The sequence below is a fragment of the Saccostrea cucullata genome, unplaced genomic scaffold (assembly GCF_032062105.1).
Source record: "Saccostrea cucullata isolate Sc308-1 unplaced genomic scaffold, CSIRO_AGI_Scuc_v1 ctg5126, whole genome shotgun sequence".
Classification (NCBI taxonomy): Eukaryota; Metazoa; Mollusca; class Bivalvia; order Ostreida; family Ostreidae; genus Saccostrea; species Saccostrea cuccullata.
Genome location: NW_026930237.1, coordinates 27,149 through 40,791, shown reverse-complemented (window position 1 = coordinate 40,791; position 13,643 = coordinate 27,149). Strand labels below are relative to the sequence as shown.

The window sequence follows — 13,643 nt, the reverse complement described above, 5'->3', positions numbered from 1 at the left end:
TTTCATGTCCAAAACTGCACCTTAAAGCATGTTCATTCAGAACATTTGCCCATTTTTCATATTAATCTCCAGACGGAGTCACACTAGTAGCCCTGATACACTTAAGATTTTCTATCAAAACTAGAAATGTTTCTGGCCTCATCTCTTCACAATTCCGAATTTGTAGATACTTAAGTGTATCCCCTATCTCCTTGGATAATGACAACAGACCTTCCTCACTCAAGTTTGGTAAACTACTTATGAAGAGTTTCTCCATACATTTGCATTTTGATAAATTTTTAACAATGTTTTAATTGCAAATGCTTTCATTTTTGGAACCCCTGACATCCAAATATCTCAAATTTTTTAAACTACCCAAAACATCACAATCCTGCAGAAGTGTTGCATCAATGGTAAGATTAAGACAATTTTTAAAAAGTTTCAAAAATTCTACAGTAAATATCTCATTCATTCCCTCATCAAAAAAATTCAGGTAAGTTATTGAGTTCCATACAAGACCACTCTTAAAAAGACAATTCATGGATCTGCAAACTTTAGATACATAATGGTACAATTCTGGAATTGGAATGTATGTCAATATTTTGCATGTTATTTCTGGAGGCAAGTGGCATATGCATATCCTGTAAAAAAAAATAAACACATAAAATTGTAAGTGAATTCAAAACAGCTGTTCTATTATAGAAAAATTTCAAGTCTTTGAATGGAAAGACAATTACAAGTAAATCACTTAAAAATACAGCAAGTTTAGAAAATCAACATGAAATACCATTTGAAAAAAGTATGAGGGAAAAGGACGATACAAAACATAAGCAAGTGAAAACATTACATCAGAATTCATGGGCCTACATGTCATGTGCATATCTAACAGAGATTTGAAGAATTTAATCTTTCATGTTCTTTAAAACTGAAAGAAAACCACTAAAAATTTTCATTTTTTCTTTATGCATTTTCTCAATTTTTTTCATTTTTCTTATTTTGATTTTCCACATAATCTTCCAAAAAATGGATTACTTGAGAAGAATTAGATCTGGAAGAAGACATTTTTCTTTTCTTTTTTGGGCTGGGGATCATTGATACCTGGCTAACCAGAGCCTGAGCTTGTGCTGGACTCTTCCTGATATCCAGTTACACTTCCACTATTTGAGCTTGATGGAGAGGTTAAGGATCCCACAACACACTTAGGATGGATGTCATGCCTGTCACTTAGAATGTCATTGAATTCCTCTTCGTAGGGAAAATTTTTCCGCTCATTGCCCGACTTTGCTTGATCTGACTGATAGCGTTTGAATGCAGTGAGTTGTGTCTTCCACCTCCCTTCAACTTGCGCAACTGAAAAATCAGTTTTTAAACTATTGTTTAGTTCATCTGTAATTTCTGACCACAATGCCTTTTTTTTTTGGTGCGTGGGCGATAAAAACTTTTCTTTCCTTTCCTTGTAGCCTGTAATTATGAACACAGTTTGTTCATATGTGAAAATGCCATTGGGAATTGCTAATTGCTTTGGTGAATTCTCAGGTGTTTGTGGAACAGATGGAATGTCTACAAAAAATCAAAGTACTGAAAGTACTGAAAAGCGGTTAGCATGCTTTCATCGAATATGTACAGTGTACAATAACAAAAAATGCATTGAATGATGATATTAAAGTAGGCATGCATATCTCTTTCCAGTGTCATCAGTGAAGAAGCAGACACACTGAATTTTGTAGTACTTAACTAAATGGTATAACCAATAACATCCCAGACTGATGTCACAAATGTTTGTTTCAAAATATCAACCTGAGATTTTCAGTTTGAAAGACAGGAAGTTCAATTTCAAAAATTTCTCCCTAATTTTCTCCATTGGTGGCGTCCAAAAGTGCTCAGAACGAAAAAAAAAATTATATTGATATTGCAAATTTAATTGGCTTTCATGCTCTATTGATTCTGAAATTAGGTAACTGTAAAGGCTACTATAGCAAACAACTCAAAAATAAAATAAAATGATAATTCAAATTCTTTAGATTAATTGATTTGGAGTACTGTATATAGATCTTTAGCTGGCTGGTCTGAGAAAAACGGATGGACGAGCAGAGAATTAATTAATTTCAGAGAGCTTCAGTTTCGTAGGCTCACTGCGGGTCAGCAGGTGTGACCTGTCATTGGGGATGCTTCTCACAGGAAGAAAGACAAGTAAACAAGATAATCAAGTTTTAAGAAATGTACATTATTGACTTTTCATACAATTAAATGTTTGAATATGTAAATGGTATATGACAATTATTTAAAACAGAGTCTTGCACGATATGTATAAACGAACATATACTGAGTATTTGGCAAATATTTTTCATGAAATATTGTTAAAAAAAAAAAAATAAAAAAAAAAAAATAAAAAAAAAAATAAAAAACGTGTGAAAAGGAAAGTTGTTGTTTAATCCATCAATACTAGTATTTTAAAAATTCAAAGGTTCACTAAAAGTCAGTGTATAACAAACAATTTAATTGTCCATTGCAAGAATTACCTAGGTATCATTGTCACTTTCTTCAATATGTCGCATACGCAATACATTGTTGTTTTTTTTATACTAAAAACAAGTATGCGAATTTCTATCAATATGTCTGTAAACATCTGTATTTTAATTTTTTTTATACTAAAAACAAGTATGCGAATTTCTATCAATATGTCTGTAAGCATCTGTATTTTAATTTTTATTTCTTCTCAAAGGCTCAAATGATAATTAACAAATTGGACAAATTCAAATTTAAAAAGTATTTTTACAACTTATACCTTGCATAGGAATTTAGCAAACTTTCAAAAATAATCATTCATTAGATATAATTTTCAATTTGTGCTTATCGTCAAGATTTTTCATGCCTCTTTTTTCTGTGCATATTTTATATCGGCTGATTTTTAGAAAAGGATCGAATGCCGATTAAATTTTTTTCTCCAATTTTTTAAAATTAATTTTAGTATTTTCAGGCTCCCAATATTTTTTTTTTTAAATAAAAATGTGATCGTTTAAAATCGTTTGTAAAAATTAGACTGAGTACAGAATTTATCCCTGGAAACAAAGCTTTTATCAACTTTTAAATAATTTCAATTGAGAAAAAAAGGAGAAGACAACAAACGTTTCATTATGGAAGTAATCCATAACTGTACAACTTACAGATGTATTCAGTATTTTTATATAAAGGCTTTCTTCGTGTACTAGTATTACTTAAGTTAATTAAAGGGATGCCTTAATATTTTGGAAAATGAAACTCGATCGAGAGATTCTCCGATGTTTTGCAGTCGGTAATAACCTTCAACCCCTTTAGCCAGTAATTAACCCGTCCTCCCTGTGCCCAGTAGCATAATTCGGTCAAATATTTATTGTTCATGTGCCTTATAATTAATCACAGGCACCTGAATTTTTATCAGTAAGTCTCTAAATTAGCCAAATATCGAAACATTCTACCCCCTCTATATATAAATACACAAGGTGTCCAACGCCATTTTGACCCCCTGTTCGATTCAGGCTTCAATTTAACACATAAATCGGAAATGCCTACTGGTTTTCGTGTAGCACTGGGTTCAAATATGATATTTCTCGCTATACATTTCTTCCTAAAGTTTAAATCTAACGCGTTGATAATGTTATCAGCTAAACTTCATGATGACTTCGAATTTCGTCACAGGGCCCGATCGCCATCAGCTGATGTCACGGAAATTTAATCTCGACACCAAATGCTCCTATACATAAACTTTTTTAATACAACAATTATAAATTTATTTCATTGACAAATTCATTGACAAACAAAATCAGAAAAAATTTTGAAAAAACCGAAAGAATATGTTGTTTTGATAGTCTTGATTTTATTTAACATATGTTATATGTGTTAGAAACAAATCATAGGTACTAGGTAGAGGCTTTGTTGAAGTTTCCGTTGTCGATAGGTAGCGCCTTATGGAAGTTTCCGGTGTCGATAAAAATCGGACACATGCCATAAAGCGGTTAGCGAAGCTAACCGCTTAAAAAGACAAGAGAAAATTCAATAAAATGCAAAAATAAAATCTAACACTAACAGACATTTATCATAAAAATATTAAAGCAATTTGAGCCACAAATTTTTTGAGTATTTTATTTTGCTGTTAAAATGTGCTCTGTGACAAATTTGCATGTATTTATTTCATTTAAATCTTTGTGATCGATTAGACTACAATAAAGTATTTAAAACTTTTTAGAACTGAAGATTTCCAAACAATGCAATGTATAGTATTATAGAATACAACATTGTACAGGACAACAATAATGTAATTTTGCTTCTTTTAAAGCTTGTAAAAAAATCTTTCATCGCAAATACGAAAATCAGCTAGAGGTTAATTTTTAACATGTCATTGAAAAAATTAATTATAATGTTGCAACAAAAATTTCTGACATCAAAGTTGCAGCCAATATTGCTTTAAAGTATTGTGCTCTTTGAAATGTATGGCTTATAAGTTGCAAAAAAACATACACGTCATAGGATGTCCGTATGATATTTAAAGAGCAGCCAGGAGCCCAGTATACAGGCCGTCATGGCATGCATATGACTATTCAAGTGATGTTAGGAAAGAAAAGAATGGGCATTAATTTAGGAAATAATGACTGAAAAATACCTGGCAATTCTTGTTCTGATTCACCTTCATTTTCACTTTTGTCCATTGCAGCTTGTATTATTAGTTGTTTTGCCATATGTTTTACAGCAAGATTTGTTTTTAAAAATACTAATTCTATATAAATATATACATATATAAATTAAGAAATAAATGTAATTGGTATGAAAACATACAAGTGTGAGAATTGTTCATTAAATTTCATAAAATACGTAAAATATAATAATCATAAGAAACATGCACTGTATGTACGTATTGTAATATTTTAAAAAGGTGTTTTCTTTAATTGTAAAAAAAGAATACTAAAAATGATAAAAACCTGATGAAGTAAAGTGTCCATATAACTCTGGCGATACTTGTACAGAAACAAGTGTTCCGTTGCCCAAAGTAACGTTAAAATTGGTGAATCTATTATAATGAAAAAAAAATCACATAAAATCTACCGAACATGTTTTAAACATAAGAATTAAAAAGAAATATATTTTTAAACCATAAAAGTATTCGCTGTCCTTTTTCTCGTGCCATAAATTAACTTGAAACACTGTAAACTACCTTACTTTAGGAATTAATTATCTTTTTGACATAAGTAATAAATATTTTATAAATATTTGTCATAATTTTATTCAACGAACATCTAGTATTAATATTAATTAAAAAAAATCTTTCAACAATCTCACTAACCCGCCATCTTCAGCCATCTTGCTTTCCAGTCTCTTCTGCCCGCTGGGTGGAAGAGGCAGAAGACCTACCGGAAGTAATTTTTGACAAAACGAATACGTTTTCTAAAAGCAGAAGACTTATCTCCAATATTCAGAAGAGCAAATCGAACCGGCCTTCAGTTTCAGTATGTTTCTCAGAGACTTCGAGAACTTGGTCGACTTTTGATAGTCATGGAGGATCAATATGGTATTAGAAGTTTGGTAGAAGTAATCAAAACAAAGAACTGGGAACAGCTTCTCCAGGGAGTCATGGTTGTTGCAGGGTATGGAAACAATACAGTTAATATACAATCCTTGTCACTCAAGATCGGACACAGTCTTACCAAATGTGCACAGATCCTTCGAGCACAGGTCCTTATAGAGGGTAATGATAACTGATAAGAAACTAAAGGAAATGGATCGTTTCCTTCAACTATACCAGGATGAGTGGGAATACAGAGAATCATCGCATGCCCTTAGTGCCCTTCACAAAGCAAAGTTCAACAAACCTATGTATGTGCCTCTAGCTGAGGATGTGATTTTATTGAACAAATATTTAAAGCAAGAAGCTAACAGTATCTGTTCCCATCTATCTGAAAAGGAAGATTTAGCCACAAATTACAACAACTTATTAGAAATCCTTTAAACACAGATCATCCTTTTCATAGGAAGAGGAGTGGGGAAGCACACAAGACCTGGAGAATGGCCTTCAAAACAATCGTGTAGATGAAGACATTAAGAAAAGCCTATCAAGTTTTGAACAAGAACTCTGCTCTGCTCAACCCAAAAAGAACTGAAATCATAGGAAAGAAGGGAAGAAAGGTTCCTGTGATTTTGACAGATGAGATGCAGAAACACCTCTCCACAGTTTTACATATTAGAGATGAGCTGGGAATCAAATCACCTTTCATATTTATCAAGCCACAAGTCATCCTGTCCCACAAGAGGAAGTGATTGTCTACAAAAAATTTCAAACGCCTGTGGAGCTAAATGCCCAGAAACTCTTACTTCCACAATGTTAAGAAAGCATTTGGCAACAATGATTCAAATTTTAGGACACTCAGAAACAAATCTGGAAATATTGGCCAAATTAATGGGACACGATATTAGAATACATCGCGAATTTTATCGACTACCAGAAAATACTGTAGAACTTGCAAAAGTCACAAAAATAATGCACCTTAATAACACTGGGAATATGTCCAAATACAAAGATTTTGATGACATAGAATTTCGCTAGACAGGTAATAATTATTACAATTATCTTTATTAAAAGCTTATTAAATATGTATTGAATACAAATGCATAGTAACCCATTTTCAATCTTTGTTAATTCAAGATGAAGTTCATGAAAAGATGAATTGGATGCCGAGGAGGAGGAAGACATCTGTGAAATGCAAGGTAATTTTGTAATTGAATTATTTCATTTCATGTAGCTATATCTGGACAATACACATCAGAGCAGGAGCAATTTGAACATGATGACAAAGAAAATGACTGAGAATGTCAAAAGGAAGAAAAGACAGGTAATATGACAGTGAATAATTTAAAAATAATAATACATGTAATACTTGTCTTACATAGTTACATTCTACATTATTAACAATCAAACCAACCCACTCCTCAATTTACAAAATACCCAAAAGAGCAGTAGTTCTTGTTGAAATTTAAATTTGGTCAGTTGTTTCATTGTCCTTCAAGGTTTTAGTACACGAGTTTTGCTGATCACATTTTGTCCTGTAATTTTTTCACATTTTCAACTTCTTCTCAAGAACCACTGGGCAAATTTCAACCAAACTTGTCATAAAACATTCTTGGGTGAAGGGGATTCATGTTTGTTTAAATAAAGGACCACACCTTCTTGCAAGGGGTGATGATTTTCCAACAGTGGTAAGCTTTCCATTGCATCACAACGAAGAACCCACTCCCACCTGGAGAAAGACATGTCAAAATTAATGGCTAAAAGGGAGGATGTTTTTCTTTGGAGTGTCTAAAATCAGGTAAAAATTACCACCATTACAACTAACAGGTAATTGCATGTAATCTAACCGGACTTTACCAAGGGGTTTTTGTTTTTTGCCAACATTGACATCATAGTTTAAAAAGGATCTGCCGAGGGAATTCCTGCATCAGAGTCTCTACCTCTTGATACTGAGGACTGACCCAAGATGACATTGTTCATGGTGCACCGAGAGGATGCATAGGTGGGAGTTTTAGTGTTTCCATTTTGTAATCCCCGGACCTGACAGCTGTATTCAATGAAATCTGAATGATAACGAAATGGGTATACTCCAACTCCTGGAAATATCTATCGATGTTCATTGGTAATTTCCATGAAGCTTGAAATCAGAACAACCATATATATCATATACTTATGCATTATAAATTTGGATTTATTTTGCGGTCACCTGATTAACCACCCTCGTCTCTCAAGGATCTGAACCAATGTCTAATAGAAAGTATTGTGTCTAACCGCTTATCATATATGTATTTGATTGGATTGATTGACTGAATATTGTTTTACGTCCCTCTCAAGAATTAGTCACTCTTATAATTAAGGACGCCACCACTTGCCGGTGGAGGGCTGCAACATTTGTCCTTTACTCGGCACTCAGGGCCATTGAGCAGTGAGGGATCTTTTTCATACCGGCACCTAATCCGACACGTAAATTCAATGTATACGGTGTAATCCGACGGACCGATCTGCACGTCCCACATAGGGATTCAGGTCCGCGACGTAAGGATCAACTCCTTCGCAACGCTAGAGCAGTCGATCTTACCACTGCGCCACGCGGGCGACGCTTGTGATTGGAACTCTATCTCTTGAATAGATATAAGATTAGAGTGTTCTTGTAAATGAACTGTCCATTTAACTCCTGTCTTTCTCGTAATGACTTTCAACCCCCCCCCCCCCCCCCAATCAATTAAAATTTAATGAAGCATGATGGAATCCAGAACTTCTGTCAAATGGTTACGCATTTTTATACCGAGTCAAGGTTCAAATAAGATACGGTTAATGTGTGGTTGATTCTTCTGTTATTCGTTTTTTTCACCCAAGTTTTCTGCTGCAATCCATTGGCTTAAAGTTATTATGGTAAAACCTTTTAAGTTTTCTGGAATGGAAAGACTCAATGCCTCTGCTTAAAATTGCATTTCTTATATTTTCGATGTTAGGGAAACGGTCTTGAGAATATGAAATCTATCTTCATTGTTGGATAGTGTGCAACAGGGAATCTAAATCCAGTGAATCCTAAATAGGAAGCTTGGAACACTTCATTAGCTAATGCACGTTCTATAAACTGAGATTTTGTTACTCTGATATTATTTCCCCCCTCACCCATCTTCGCTAGCCAAGGGTTTCTGATACGCTACTCTCCTCATAAACCCTAGGCATACGGTGTTCATAGAAGTTGGGTTAATTTTTTCTCGGTCGGTCGACCAATCAGCAATTGTTTTTTGTAAATGACGACAATTGCGTTCGGGACACTTCTTGACTTTTTAATCTCGGAAATGAAAAACGCAAGTAAACGACTATCCGTAAGATAACATGCGATTCTATGAATAGAAATAGAAATGTCATCCAATACCTTCTAAATATGTGATTAAGAATCTATGTTGAAGTTTCCGATTTGTACTATAAATAATGAATAAACATAACTCAATTGCTTCTTAAATATTCTTGAAAAAAAAGCTTTGATTTAATTTTTTTTAAACATGCGTCTTTTTTTCTGTCGATGACGCAATCTGTGCATTCCTAATTTGATTCGAGGTCACGTGGCGAAAACAATCCCGTCTTTTGACTTCACCGTATTCCAAGGGTTTAAGAGGAGAGTAGCGTTATCAGAAACCCTTGGCTAGCGAAGATGCCCCTTCCCCTGTGTATATTCAACCAATCAACTCTGCTGATTTCCCTTATAATTCATAACCAAATCATGATGGACTCGTGATTCATCATATATAAGACCACCATGATATCCCGCTAGTGGTAGTGGGATATTATCTTGCTTAGTCATATTTGCCATAAATTTTAACACTTTTACCAGTCTCTTGCTTAACACAATTTTTGTAATTCGGTTGTTGTCTGCCAGATGGCAAAATCAAAACATGTCAACTACTCTGGAGATCCTTGTATGACTGCATGAGGTCTTCTAGACCAGGGATTTAACCACACTTTCATAATATATTTCTGTCCCATCATCTTTGTCTGTCTTTAACTTGCATTGCATCATGCTGAGATTTTAAAAGAATTTGCATGTTGGTAGATGCAGTTAACGTTGGAAGTATTTTCTCTGAAGTTTCTGAAAAATGTTCCTCTTTCTCTTTTAAATCAGTATCAGTTGTCTCAGACATAAATAAACTTTATGCAGTAGAAAAAAAGAGTTAACAAAATATCTGCCTTTAGTCTAAAGCGTCAAAGATGAGGTTATTATTTCAAGAAATCGTATTCGCCATTCAAAAATTACTCATGCTTACTTGCTTAACCATGAAATTCAACCAGAATGCATATCATGTGACTGTCCATTAACGATTAGTCATATCCTTTTGGAGTGTTCTGATTTTACACCTATCCGAAGAAGACTTTAATAATGTTGAGTCGATGCAAGAACGATTTACAAATACATGTATTTATGTTTATATAATCTTAGATTATTCACGGGAGACTGATTTTTATAGTAAAATTTAGATTTAGTTGAACCATTTTTAGAAGGTACTGAGTAATGTACCGGTATATTTTAACTGTTTAATATTTTTAGCGTTTACGTCCATCGGATGGGACATTAAATGGTGCCCCGTGTTAAGGATAACACCCCCCCCCCCCCCTTGGCACGCAAAAGATCGTTTCACTGGTGTTTGGAAAAGAGTAGGCTCACTGGTGGCCGCCAGAGAAACAAAAAATTATTCAAAACAGAATTTATAGATTTTCACGCCGAATTATGGCAGAAATATTGCCGACTCGGCGTTAAACAGCAATCAATCTTTAAGACTTTGGTTATAGCTTGAGTACCCTTTGATATACGAAGTTCAAACTTGTAACATAGAAAGAAGACATTAAGTACAAGACATATTGCACCAGGGGCCTGTTTCACTAAAAGGCGTAAGATACGACAAAACTTAAGTTAGGCCTTAGGGCGTACGCCAAAATTTAGTCCGGCGTAAACTGCGTTTCACTAAGAGGCGTACGCCTGGCCGTAAACACTAGTATCGGACTAAGTTAAGGCAAGACTTCCGTCCTTGACAACGAGCTTATGCATATGCCCAGACAGATGATAAACAGTAGAAAGGAAGATAGATAGATAAATAGATATATAGATAGAAAGATTTTCTTTGGATAGATAAAAATATATATAGAAACTTTTCAATTGTGTTTGAGAGAGAGAGAGAGAGACGTAAAGTAAAGTGGTAAAGTATTCAGGCACATTTATCCTGTTAAGTGACAAAATCACACAGCAAAACTTGCTAAAATGTTTTATTTGAAAGATATATTTGATGAAGCATATAGGATATGTTCATTCAAAATTATTAACTCAACAGAACTATTTTGTTATCGATATCTACTGTGATTTCACCATGCTTCGAACACCCTTGGATATTCTCTTTTGATCATGCGTCACTTATGGTCCGAGTATAAATATTTTTAGGTCACCTGAGTAACTCAGGTGACCTATTGCTATCTATTTTCGTCCGTCGTCGTGCGTCGTGTGTTAACATTTGAACATTTTCAGCTTCTTCTCTGAAACCACTGAACCAATTTCAACCAAATTTGGTATACAGCATCTATGGGTGAAGGGGAACAAAAATTGTGAATTTCATGGTCCCCACCCCCCTGGGGCCTGAGGGGTGGGGCCAAAACTACTAAAATTAGTGCAATCTTTAAAAATCTTCTTCTTTACTCCTGGACATCAAGCAGGCAAACTGTTAGCATTAATGTAATGAGCATTGAGTCCTCTACCAAAATTGTGAAATTCATGGCCCCAGGGTCAGGGGTTCTAGTGCTAGGGCGGGGCTTTATAGATTATATAGTGAAAATGCATTATTTCTTTGAAAATCTTCTTCTCTGCTTCTGGGTATTAAATAATCTAACTAAGTACATACATGTAGTTATGATGAGCAAGAGTGCCTCTTCCAGATTTGTGAATTTTTTGGCCCCCGGGTCAGGGGTTCTGGTGTTAGGGCGGGGCTCTATAGATTATATAGTGAAAATGCATTTATTCTTTGAAAATCTTCTTCTCTGCTTCTGAGTATTAAATAAACTAACTTAGTACATAGTTATGATGAGCAAGAGTGCCTCTTCCAGATTTGTGAATTTTATGGCCCCAGGGTCAGGGGTTCTGGTGTTAGGGCGGGGCTCTATAGATTATATAGTGAAAATGCATTTATTCTTTGAAAATCTTCTTCTCTGCTTCTGGGTATTAAATAAACTAACTAAGTACATAGTTATGATGAGAAAGAGTGCCTCTTCCAGATTTGTGAATTTTATGGCCCCAGGGTCAGGGGTTCTGGTGTTAGGGCGGGGCTCTATAGATTATATAGTTAAAATGCATTTATTCTTTGAAAATCTTCTCTGCTCCTTGGTATTAAATAAACAAACTAAGTACATAGTTATGATGAGCAAGAGTGCCTCTTCCAGATTTGTGAATTTTTTGGCCCCAGGGTCAGGGGTTCTGGTGTTAGGGCGGGGGCTCTATGGATTATATAGTGAAAATGCATTTATTCTTTGAAAATCTTCTTCTCTGCTTCTGGGTATTAAATAAACAAACTAAGTACATAGTTATGATGAGCAAGAGTGCCTCTTCCAGATTTGTGAATTTTATGGCCCCAGGGTCAGGGGTTCTGGTGTTAGGGCGGGGCTCTATAGATTATATAGTGAAAATGCATTTATTCTTTGAAAATCTTCTTCTCTGCTTCTGGGTATTAAATAAACTAACTTAGTACATAGTTATGATGAGCAAGAGTGCCTCTTCCAGAATTGTGAATTTTATGACCCCAGGGTCAGGGGTTCTGGTGTTAGGGCGGGGTTCTATAGATTATATAGTGAAAATGCATTTATTCTTTGAAAATCTTCTTCTCTGCTTCTGGGTATTAAATAAACTAACTTAGTACATAGTTATGATGAGCAAGAGTGCCTTTTCCAAAATTATGAATTTTATGCCAATTATCCAAGTATACATATTTATGATGAAGAAAGGTGCATCTAGCAAAATGGTTATTTTTATGCCCTGAGGGGGGGGGGTTACATAGTCTGAAAATAAATTAATGCTTTGAAACCTGCTCTTTGGTATTAATCAACCATTTTATGATAAAATTTGCAAAATTTTGAAATATGTGGCCCCAGGTTCAGTGGTTCTTTTGAGGTAAGGTGCACAACTGGTTATAAAGTGGAAGAACATTTTCTCTTTGTAACTCTGATCTACCTCTAGGTATTGAGTAAGTAGAGTATTTTTAATTATGATAAGCAATGGTGCCTCTTTCAAAATTGTGAATTGTGAATTTCATGGCCTCTGGTTTAAAACACGAACCAAATTTAATTGTTTGAAAGTTGTTACACAATACTCAGGTGACCTATAAGGCCCGCGGGCCTCTTGTTTTTTATTAAATTTTCTGGTTTCCTATTGCTATATCATTGAAAGAAAAACAGTGAATTTGTTTAAAAATAGAAAATATAGCGAATTAATGCAGTAATGAGCTTTTTAACCATGGATTGGACAATATTAAGCAAGCATCGAACAACCATACAACCAGATACTTAAAATAACGAAATTTTAATATTTAATGAAAAAAAAAAACAAAAACAAAAAAAAAAACGAAAAAAAAAACGAAGAGGCTCGGATAAATATATCTATTACTTTCATATTAAGATTTGTGTCAATGTAAAATGTCGAGCAAAAATGACCTAGGAAATAATTGATGAATTCCAAGCCTAATTTTTTTTAAACAATGTGTTTCCGAAGTTAGTTTTTTTTTTCAAATTATTTAAGTGACAGAGTACATAAGTGCATGCACGTTTATTTGTAAATGTTTCACAAAAATTATCAAATCCAAGGTACAAATGTATGTGTCAGACGTATGGTGGACTCAACATAAACTACCCAAGTACATTAACAAGTGTATTTAGTATATTGAACGAGGTTTCATATAAATTTGAAGTTAATAAAGAGTAGGTGAAATAAAATCTATTTAATCTGGAGTCAGTGTTTTGCATCGATTGTATGATAAATACATTATCTTATATTTAAAAAAAAATTAGGGACTTTTGACGACTCTTAAACATAGAGCTTTCATCATATTTTGGTATTTACATTTTAACAATACTGATATTACTTTTGTGATTAACC

The 13,643-nt window shown here is 34.1% G+C and overlaps 2 pseudogenes; one reads left to right on the top strand and one right to left on the bottom strand.

Moving 5' to 3' along the window:
* Positions 1-4: 4 nt before the first annotated feature.
* LOC134283362 (uncharacterized) lies at positions 5-4,661 on the bottom strand (annotated as a pseudogene).
* Positions 4,662-6,156: 1,495 nt separating this feature from the next.
* LOC134283361 (uncharacterized) lies at positions 6,157-6,845 on the top strand (annotated as a pseudogene).
* The last annotated feature ends 6,798 nt before the right edge of the window (positions 6,846-13,643 follow it).